The 10,146-nt window shown below is 38.2% G+C and overlaps 1 protein-coding gene across 1 annotated transcript in view; it reads right to left on the reverse strand.

Annotated features, from left to right (window-relative positions):
* The window catches only part of LOC135711022 (BUD13 homolog), a 440,257-nt gene extending 435,849 nt beyond the window's left edge, over positions 1–4,408 (reverse strand). The window contains exon 1 of the mRNA XM_065233764.1: positions 4,398–4,408. The gene's annotated coding sequence lies outside the window, so the exon portion shown is untranslated. The remainder of the gene's footprint in view (positions 1–4,397) is intronic.
* Between the last annotated feature and the right edge of the window lie 5,738 nt (positions 4,409–10,146).

Below are 10,146 nucleotides of genomic sequence, written 5' to 3' on the forward strand. Positions count from 1 at the left end.
ATTCAATACACGAAAATTTAAGTAGGTATTTGGAAGCAATCACTGTGGTAAAATTGATAGCTGATTACTCACTGAATTTTCATATGTGCGCCCCACCACCTTAAATTCAAGCGTCCCCTTTCACTAGAGTCCATAATTGAAATGGAGGAACGTATAAATACATGTAAGCACACTTAATTCCCTCTAATAGACACTAAGGTATTGTAATCAACTAGCCAAAAGATATTAAAAATGCTTACAGGGAAGAGAGTCATTCGTATAATCCAATTAATTCGTTTTCAGAGTTGGGAGGAATTGCTATACTAATATCAACAAAAAGCTTGAGTGTGATAATTTATTAGCTACACACTTGAAAAAAATAATGTAAATTTAGGTGCTCTGAGACTTCGAGCGACAATTTTAACATAAAATTGAGTCATAATAGTCACGAAATTCAGCTCAATCAAACGTACTTTCGAACTTTTCAGTCTCGGAGCACTTAATTTTACATGACATCTTTGTCTCATCCGTTATGTCAAAGATGGAGTCCGTTACGTGTAGGCTTCAGGAAGTGATAAACGTATCTAGAACTATTCCACAGCCGCAGACAGTATGTGACAGTATAGTCCTTCGCTCAATTTCAACTTCAACCAATTTTCACACTACCGTACTCTAACGGTACTATCAATCTTTCCTCTTCAGAACTTTCTCTATCTAACAGATTATCGCATTAAAGCGTCATGTTGATATTAGTATTAGTATAGCATTTCATCACAACTCTGAAAATCGTTAACTTGACATATGAAGCAACAAAAACACTTCGATTGAATGCAATTCGTTTTGTTAGTTATCGATTTTTGAGACGTAAACAACTTTTATAAGCTCGATGTGAATCCAGACCTTGACAAGCCAACCTTTTCACTACTGTTGTTTTACGTGGCCAGAATCTTTTAAAGCCAAATCCCTTTTGTGACGTATCAAATCACATGCCAATTGGTGAGGATTTTCCTAAAGTTGTCGGATCTTTTCTAGAGATTCCAAAATCTTCCAGATGTTCATTGATCGAACTTAAAGATCCCGTAATTTTACTGAAATGTTCGAAATGTTCTCGAACGTAATTCCTGTAAAGATTTTTAAGCTAACGTAAATTTCTGAAATTCTGTAAACTTCCTTGAAGTTCTCTGGACTTTTCAGAAATTTTCCGGACTTTCAGAAATTCCCTGGACTTCCCTGAATTCCACAGCACTTCTTAAAAGTTCCCACATTTTAACTGAGGTTAATGGAACTGTCTTGAAGTTTGTTGGATCTTCCCTGAAGTATGCTAACGGAATTTGCCTTGAAATCTCCAAACTTTTTTGAACTTCTTTGAAGTTTCCAAAATTTACTAGATGTTCTCGCAACTGCTTTTAAGTTGCTGCGATTTTCCCAATATTCACGAATCTTCTCTGACGTTCCTGTTAGTTTTGTGGAATTCTTTGAACACCTATGTCTTATGCTTCTTCTTCTTCTTCTTCTTCTTCTTCTTCTTCTTCTTCTTCACATTTCAAGCTTATTGCTTATCGCATATTAGATTATTGCGTGCTCACAACTTAGTGTTCTAGATGCATTTACACAGTTATTAATTGAAAGCTTTCGATGCCTGTATAATTTCTGCATTAGTATTATTGCATGGCAAGTACAATCATACTCTATGCCCAGGGAGGTTGAGAAATTTTCCAGCCCAAAACATTCCTAGAGGGGACCGAGAATCGAATCCAGCCACCTCCAGCATGGTCGTGCTTCGTAGCTGCACCTTTACCGACTGAGGAAAGAGGTTGCCTGCTTCTATATAGTTTGCGTAATTTCACTGGAACTTTTTTTTTAAGTTCTCAGGGTTGCCCCGTAACGTGGGTAGATCACCTTTTCGTGGTACGTTACGGGATGTAAGATCTACCACCGATTCCTAGTCTTGACTACTTCAAACTAGGGGAACAGGATTTTACAGTAATCAAAGGAACACATCTTAGTCCTTGTTACTTTTTATGCCTTGTTGATAGTGATAAGTCCTCGGGTTGCGTGGACCGAGGATGATCTTGAAACAAGGAAAAAATCAGTTAGTTAGTCTTCACCTATGTGATTCCTAATCTTCTATTCGTTGTTTCCTAGTTTGAAGTGGTTAAGACTAGGGTTCTGATGCATGGTCATTATCGGTGTCATGTCTTGTTTTTTTTTTTCTAATGAATCCAATTTTGACTGACAAAGGGGCGCGCCTTTGGAGGGTGTTTCAACACTCCGAAGGGTATAAATAGCGGGACCTTTCAATTAGAATCGATTCCTTGCGATAAAGGCAAGAATGACAACTGTATCAAAACCGAATACTTCATCATTTCTCAACAGTGATGGAGTAATACGACATGCACTAAACTAAGGACACGGGATATACTACAATAGATTAAATTACTGGTCGCAGTGGTTTTATGTCCCGCACAGAGGAAAAAAAAAAAAGTTCTCAGGGTTTCTGTGTAGTTCTCTAGTCTATTATAAAGTTTTATTAGCTTCTTTGGACTTCCCTTAAATTATCAGGATTTCTCTAAGGGTAATTTTCCTGAGATTCTTAATCCAAATAATTAACGTGGTTCCAAGATTGGCACTTAAGTTCTATAATTTTTATTGAAATTCATGGAACTGCCAGAATTAGTTGGAACTAATTCTTCAAGATCTTTAAACTACCCTAAAAGAATAGACTTTTCAATAAAAAATCTGAGCTTTGCTAAAGTTATTAAAGATCAAGACTTTCATTTCCTCTCTTCTTTCTTTAAAATCTCTCAACTTCTCTGAGGTTTTTGGAACTTGCCTAATGTTCTGGCAAGTATTCTGGAATTTACGGAACTTTTCTGAAGATCAAGCAATTTTCCAGCGGGAACGACACAATCCCATCCAATTTATCTACAAATTTTACATAGGGGAAATGGATGTAATGTCGGCCTAAATGCTCCTAATACATAAATTCAGCAATTGACTAAATTTTCAATAGTGACCAAAAATATCCATTAGTACCATCCCAATGACGCGTTCATCTAGATAAAATTGATAAATAGCAGATTTTTAGCGATGGACCCAATCTTAGATCCATAGGCCAATATTAGAGCAATTTCCCCTACATATCCCCATCAATAAAAAAAATTCCAGAAAATGTTGTTTTTATCCCACTCGTTATTTTTTTATTCCTATGCATCCCTGTTTATCCTTCCGACTATTCAACCTACTCACATGCCATCGCAGCGCTGTCAAGTATTTTTGAAAATACTACGCTTACTTTGCAATTTTCCAGTTTTTGGAATATCTCTGAAATTATCGGGAATTTCCTTAGTACATCTGAGCTTCATGCAAGTTCCTGCAACTTTTTGAAATTAATGTAGCTGCTAAGTTTTATCATTTTTCCCAAAGTACTCTCACCTTAGATTAATAAAATTGCCCTTAATACCTCTAAACTTCTCAGGAGTTGTCAGCACTACCCTAAAGTTCTCAGAACTTCTTAAAGTTTTTACCATGAAGTTCTCTAATCTTTGCTTAAGTCTTGCATATTTTCTTAACTTTTCGATATTGCTCTGAAGTTAACGGAACTTTCCTTAAACTGTGTTAGAATTTTCCTGAAGTTCCGCTAATATCCTGAGGCTCTCAGAGCTTTGCTGAAGTTTTCGAAAATTTGTTGAGGTTCTTGGAATTAGTTTTTAGTTCTTTAAATTAAATTCTGGATATATTTATGAAAGTTTCTAAAATTCTCTTCTCACCGTCACAAGCCTATTAACTATAATGTCTGGACTTTCTTTAAGTTCTCTAATCATTCTTGAAGTTATCAGAACTATCCTCAAAATCTTTTAGCTTCCTGAAACTCTTGGAAATTTTTTAACGCTGCTACAATTTCCTTCAACTACTGTGAAGTTATCTGACTTTTTTTTAAATTCCTGAAATTCTCAGAACTTGTTGAAAGTTCCTGCATTTACTCTGAAGTTTTTCTTTTCTTTGATTTGTTTTCCGTCGATTTTGTTTTCCGTACTGAGTACCAATGCTACCGACGCCAGGGAGGCAGCTCTGGATCCTACATATCGACCCATAAACTCATGAACCCGGGTCCAACGGCTTTACTTCATGCGATCAGAGATTTAATGTCTCAGAAAATCCCGGTGGCACCGACTGGAAATGAACCCAGGCCCTTTGAGATGTGAGGCAATTACGCTTACCATGCTCAGAAGTTGTGACCAGCCTTGCATGAGGTATAGCAAAATACGGTAAATACGTCTAACATAGCTCAAAAATGCTCATTTTGGACATATTTTCGAATAAAATAACGGCCTACTTTTTCTAACTGAAATATCTGTGCCGAAGAGTGCTGCCTTTCGACATACATTAAAATAACATAACGGCCTACTTTTCCAAACTAAAATATCTGTGCAGAAAAGTGCTGTATACAAAAAAGGAGGCTCTTCGGATGTTAATCTAAATGCATATATAGAGGTACCAGACATGTCTCTGTGAATAGTTAACGGAAAGCAGTTTATGTATACTTTCTGACGAATGTTGCCACAAACAACAGTAGTGATATCTGATGGCCAAAAAGGGCAGAATCCATTTCCTCCGGTTCTTTCAAATGTTGCTGTTTTGCATCGTGGAAAATCGATCGAAATGATTGTAGTGGTTTTTTTTTCAATAACTTCAACTAAACATATTATGAAATTATTTTCAATTTTTACTATTGTTTTTATTTCAGTGTACATTGTTTTATTTTTCCAATGTATAGTGTACCGTATGCGTGATAATGTTTGCACCCTCGTACAAATAAGGTTCCTGTTTCACCTGTGCATACAATGCCTTGGTTTTCTTTGCATGCACGTAACCTATGACTCATACTGTAGTAGGCTGTGTGTAAAAAAAAGATTTACTTAGTTTGACAGTTGCACCATGACGAAGTGGCAGCGTATTCGTGATTTTTCCCACACGCAAATGTGACAAAAAGACATTCCAATCGCCGTGGAGTGTCCCGGTGGACCGTCAAAAGGGTTTTAGACCGAGAAAAGAAAGGACAACTATCCGCGAAGGTGGCCACAGGTCGTCCGAGGTCAGCTCGGGTTCCGAGGGTTATCGCTGCTATCAAAAGGAAGATTCGGGTGAATCTAGTGCGTTCAATAAGGAAAATGGCAAAGGAACACGGGATCAGTGACTTTATGGCACGGCAGATCGTAAAGGAAGATTTCCGGTCAAAGTCAAGGGCACGAAAAAAAAAATCTAATGATTACCAACCGCATCCAGGAGCTACGAGTCGAACGATGCAAGAAAATCTTGAACTTCCTTAAGCGAAAAAATCCGGTAATCCTGTTCACCGACGAGAGCATGTTTACCGTCGATCCCGTATCAAATTCCAGAACCGACCGGTATATTAGTTCTCTTCCGGTAAAAGACGTGGCCGACGAGCACAAGAACGTGTATCTGACCAAGCATTCTGCTAGCGTTATGGTGTTTGGATTGGTGGCTTCCGATGGACCCGGTGTTTATTCCAGAAGCCGACAAGGTCAACACGGAGGTCTACATCGGGATTTTAAGTAAGTAGGGTAGAGAACTACTTCGGCCTAATCGCCCATTTTGGGCCTATCGAGCAGAAAACTTCAAATAAATCCATGATTTCAGAGTTAACAAGTTAATTATGCATTTGGTACGATACTTTAGTTAATAAGCTAGTCTAGTCTAGTCTAGTCTACACATACACAGCCAGTACTTGAAAGAATCCTGGAAAATGATACATCTATCATTTTTCTTGTCATTATTAATGCCTGCTGCACATCAAGGATGTGAAACAAACAATAAAGCGGCCAGGCCTACTGTGTAGCGTTTAGTTAATTTTTGTGGAAGTGAATGTTTACCATGTCTACTTAATAAGTTTAGACAGTGGTTATCATTTAATCCACAGGTAATCAAAGAGCGGGGACATACCGTACCAACCGCTACGTATGCAGGATTTGAAAACAGGCTATATAAATCGTTGGGAGTGACAGAGCTAAGAAAGTTAATGTACACTCCTTGGTTGTCCGATCTCCTGGGATGGACCACAGGTATTTACCCCTTGTGTTCGAGCGTACAGTCCTCCCTCCGTACAAGCGTGGACGGCACCACGGAATACCAAACGAGGCAGCAGATTTCCGAACTGATGTACCTCTTCGTGCCATGTCCACGGCTTTACCGAGTGCAGTCTTGCTGTAGGTCATGTACTTTGTTTTGGGCTCCATGTTTCACATAGAAAATAATAAGGGCCACTGTGAGCCTAAATTGACGCAAAACATTTTCGTTAAATAATGTGCTCTAAACATACTATATATTGCTGAATCAGCTGTTAAACGTTTAAAATACTTACAGTTTAATAGTTAGTAACGTATTATTACACAAAAACTGATTTTCTGCGTGAAAACTAACAATAAACATTAAACTTGCTCCTTAGCGTTGTTGCTACGATGAGAAAAAAATGACGCATTTGACAGATGGCTTTTTCGTTTTAATTTTGATTGCTCTTATTAGCAATAAACAAAGTATGTTTTTTGTTATGAATGGGTGGCATGATTGTAAACAAAGGATAATTTCGGTGCAATTCAAACCGAAACAGGAGTTATGATCGAATTGATTGGGAAGTGCGTCAAGTTTGGACCCGCGTCAAATATGGTGCTTCCACGGTACATGACCTACAGCAAGACTGCACTCCGTAAAGCCGTGGACATGGGACGAAGAGGTACATCAGTTCGGAAATCTGCTGCCTCGTTTGGTATTCCGGAGGCCACCGTTCGTAGGAAGATGAATCTACAAACGCAGCGGTCACCGGGAAAACCTACCGTTTTGACCATGGAGGAGGAGAAATCAATTATCGATTGGATTTGTTTGGCGGCACAATCGGGCTTTCCGGTTGATGCACAACGATTAAAGACATCAGTTGCGTACTTCCTTCGATTGTCCGGCAAACCTAATCGATTCACAGCAGGTATTCCCGGCCGTAAGTGGCTGAAGTTATTTCTCCGGCGCCATCCTGAAATCTCTCGCCGCATACCAAGTGCTCTCTCCAAGCAACGCACTGCAGTTACGGAAAACAAGATCAGGATCTGGTTCAACGAAGTAGGTTTTTTTTATTACCAAACAAAAACTACAGCAGACTCTTGAGAAACCTGAGTGCGTGTTCAATATGGATGAATCAGCGGTTAGAATGGTTCCGACGAAAGAACAGGTCTTCGCAAAAACGGGTGAAAAATATGTGCATACGAAAAATGGAAACTCTGAAAAAGAAAGCTACACTGTCCTGTTTGCAGCCAACGCTGCCGGCACTCTGGCACCACCTTTGATTCTCTTCCCGTACAAACAACGGCTCCCGGCAGAAATCGCGCGAAGTGCACCCTAAACATTGGGTGGTTGGACGGAACCAATCAGGATGGATGACACAAGAAACATTCTTGGATTATTTGATGAAGGTATTTGTTCCTTGGGTAACAAAGTCCGGAATACCACTGCCGATAATTATTTTTGTTGATGGACACACATCACATGTGTCGAACGAGACTCTACAATTTTGCCGTTCGAACCAGATCACCCTGATTTCCTTGTTCCCCAACGCAACTCATATACTCCAGCCATTGGACGTGTCCTTTTTTCGACCCTTGAAAGTCCAGTGGAACAAACGTTTAATTGAATATCGGACTTTTCACGCCGGGGAATCATTGCCGAAGCATGAAATCGCACCGCTATTGAAAAAAGCGGTTGATGACATGAAGAATCAGAAAACCGTAATATGCCGAAAGCTTCACGTAGACGAGCTAATCCTCCTGCTGTCGCTAAACGTCTTGAAAATAAACCTAAATCTGCTCCAAAGAAGATGAAATTGATTGTTTGATCTTTAATGATTTGTATATTTAGCATATTTCATCAACCATTCAATAAACACTTGTTTTTTGTTGAAATTAAGCTATTTTTTTAAGTGCGTCAAATAAAGAACACCTTGCGTCAAATAAGGCACATTACAGATTCTATGCGTCAAGTTAGGAACCCAAAGTACCAAACAGAAATTTATTATAACATCAAGAAATTAACAGATATTTCCGTTTTATTTATTTTTCCTACATTCAAGGTTGCAAAGACTCATTTCAGCTAAAACAATGTTTTTCTAAATTATGAAATAATTAGATGCCATGATCAAATTTTGAATTGGTAGGATACAAGAAGAGGTTGCAAAGAATGTGTTTGACCTATTAAACCTGTTTATTTCACTTCATGAGAGTCACAATCAGCGATTTTTCACAAACTCACTCACTCACTCACTCACTCACTCAGCGATCAGCAAATTGCTGATTGTGACTCATAGAAACCAAAATTTACAGGTTTTATGTTTCCAACGCATACTTTGTAACCTCTTCTTGTAAGTTACAAGTAAAACATGCCATCATACCATCTTTTGGGTTTATTATTCCGAAAAACATTATTTTAGCTGAAATGAGTCTTTGCAACCTTGCCTACATTCTGTATTTACTGAACTATTACTGTGTAAACTATTGATTGAATTGGTAAGACTCTCATTTTTTAGAACATGTTTGAATTTGAAATTGTCTTAATTGCGTCAAGTATGGTGCTTCCACGGTACTAGAAACAAAAAAAAAATATTAATTTTCTTTCTTCTATCATACTTGTCGATATGTTACTGTAATCTGAGTTGTAGCAATTTATTACATATAACATGGTTAATTTTTATTTTTACAAGCTGAGCGAAAAATGTTCGGTGCAAACTGCGTAGTATTAATTACATATTTTTATATATTACAGTAATCATGAAATCTCATCTCATCTGCCGAATGCTATTCGTTTGTTTAATACGTGTGATTCGTTGGTTTTTCAGTTGTCTGACTGTGGTTATTCATGCAACAACATGGTAACAACAATGACATTCCATAGCTAGTTTGACCCAATTGTCTGACAGGATATCTACTTTTTAGTAGGGACGCAACCAGTGCTGCAAATATCGACAGTACACTGCGATATTCACAATTCTGCTTTGGTCACTCATTTGAGCTAACAGTCATCGTCAAGGCAAATCATGTCAATTGTCAGTGACAATGCTGTCAGTGACAATGCTGTCAGTGACAATGCTGTCAGTGACAATGCTGTCAGTGACAATGCTGTCAGTGACAATGTTGCTGTGACGAACATGTGCAGATTTTTGTTTTGGCTAAATTAATACGAAATTAAATTACGCTTATGAGCCGTTAAAGTGCAGAAGCATCTACGTTCTAAACTGCTTGGATAACAATAATGTGACTCAGAATGTACGAAATTACACTTTTTGTTACCAGGTAAATCTCTGTCATTGACAAAAAATGAATGAGATTTGAACAAAGCTGATCATTTATTTAACCCAAATATGAGCTCATGGAGCTTACTCAAATTCTGCGTTTGCCCGATTCCAGCCAAATCTCGCTAAACTATACCTAGATTTTGGTTTAATGAATTTAGCATGAGTCTCACAATCGACCGCATTATGACGTCACTACGTATAGCAGGTCATCAAATCATCCAAGCCGTTGAAATTGGACAATAACATCAAATGTTATCATTCCACCACCGTGCTTCTTTCGACGAACGAAGATTCCTTTGAAGCTCATCCGGCTCCATCCGGTAGTTTCAGTAACATCTTGATAAAAATAATTGGTCTCCTTCTTTCAAAATTCAATTTGATTAGGATTAGGATCCCGGACTCACCGGAATCCCAAAATGATATCAAATGCTCTGCTTTATCACATCCAAGGTATCTACTCAATTTGGCGAAAGAAAGGATTGAAGCTCATCGGTTGTTCTTCCCAAGGAAAGTTTCCTATTTTTCATTTTGATCTCGATTCGCTGATGATAGAGTTCTCAATAATTAAATTCAATAAATTTCCACTCAATCCCATCCTCTACCTAGCAGTCCGGGGACCAAACCGGAAAAATCACTTCGTCATAGAATGTTGTCATGGTAAGGATCGGACAAAAAGAATGAAAAGAAGCGTGAAAAGCATATTTCTGTCCCATATTTCCCCTGGATCGGTTGTGCGGGTTTTCGGGGAAAGTTTTCATCGAATTTTGATTTCATTTCTTTTTATCGCCTTAAATCAATTAGCGCGAAATTTATTTCCC

Source organism: Ochlerotatus camptorhynchus, unplaced genomic scaffold (assembly GCF_037179485.1).
Source record: "Ochlerotatus camptorhynchus isolate MF236.1 unplaced genomic scaffold, CSIRO-AGI_Acam_v1.1 ptg000416l, whole genome shotgun sequence".
Classification (NCBI taxonomy): Eukaryota; Metazoa; Arthropoda; class Insecta; order Diptera; family Culicidae; genus Ochlerotatus; species Ochlerotatus camptorhynchus.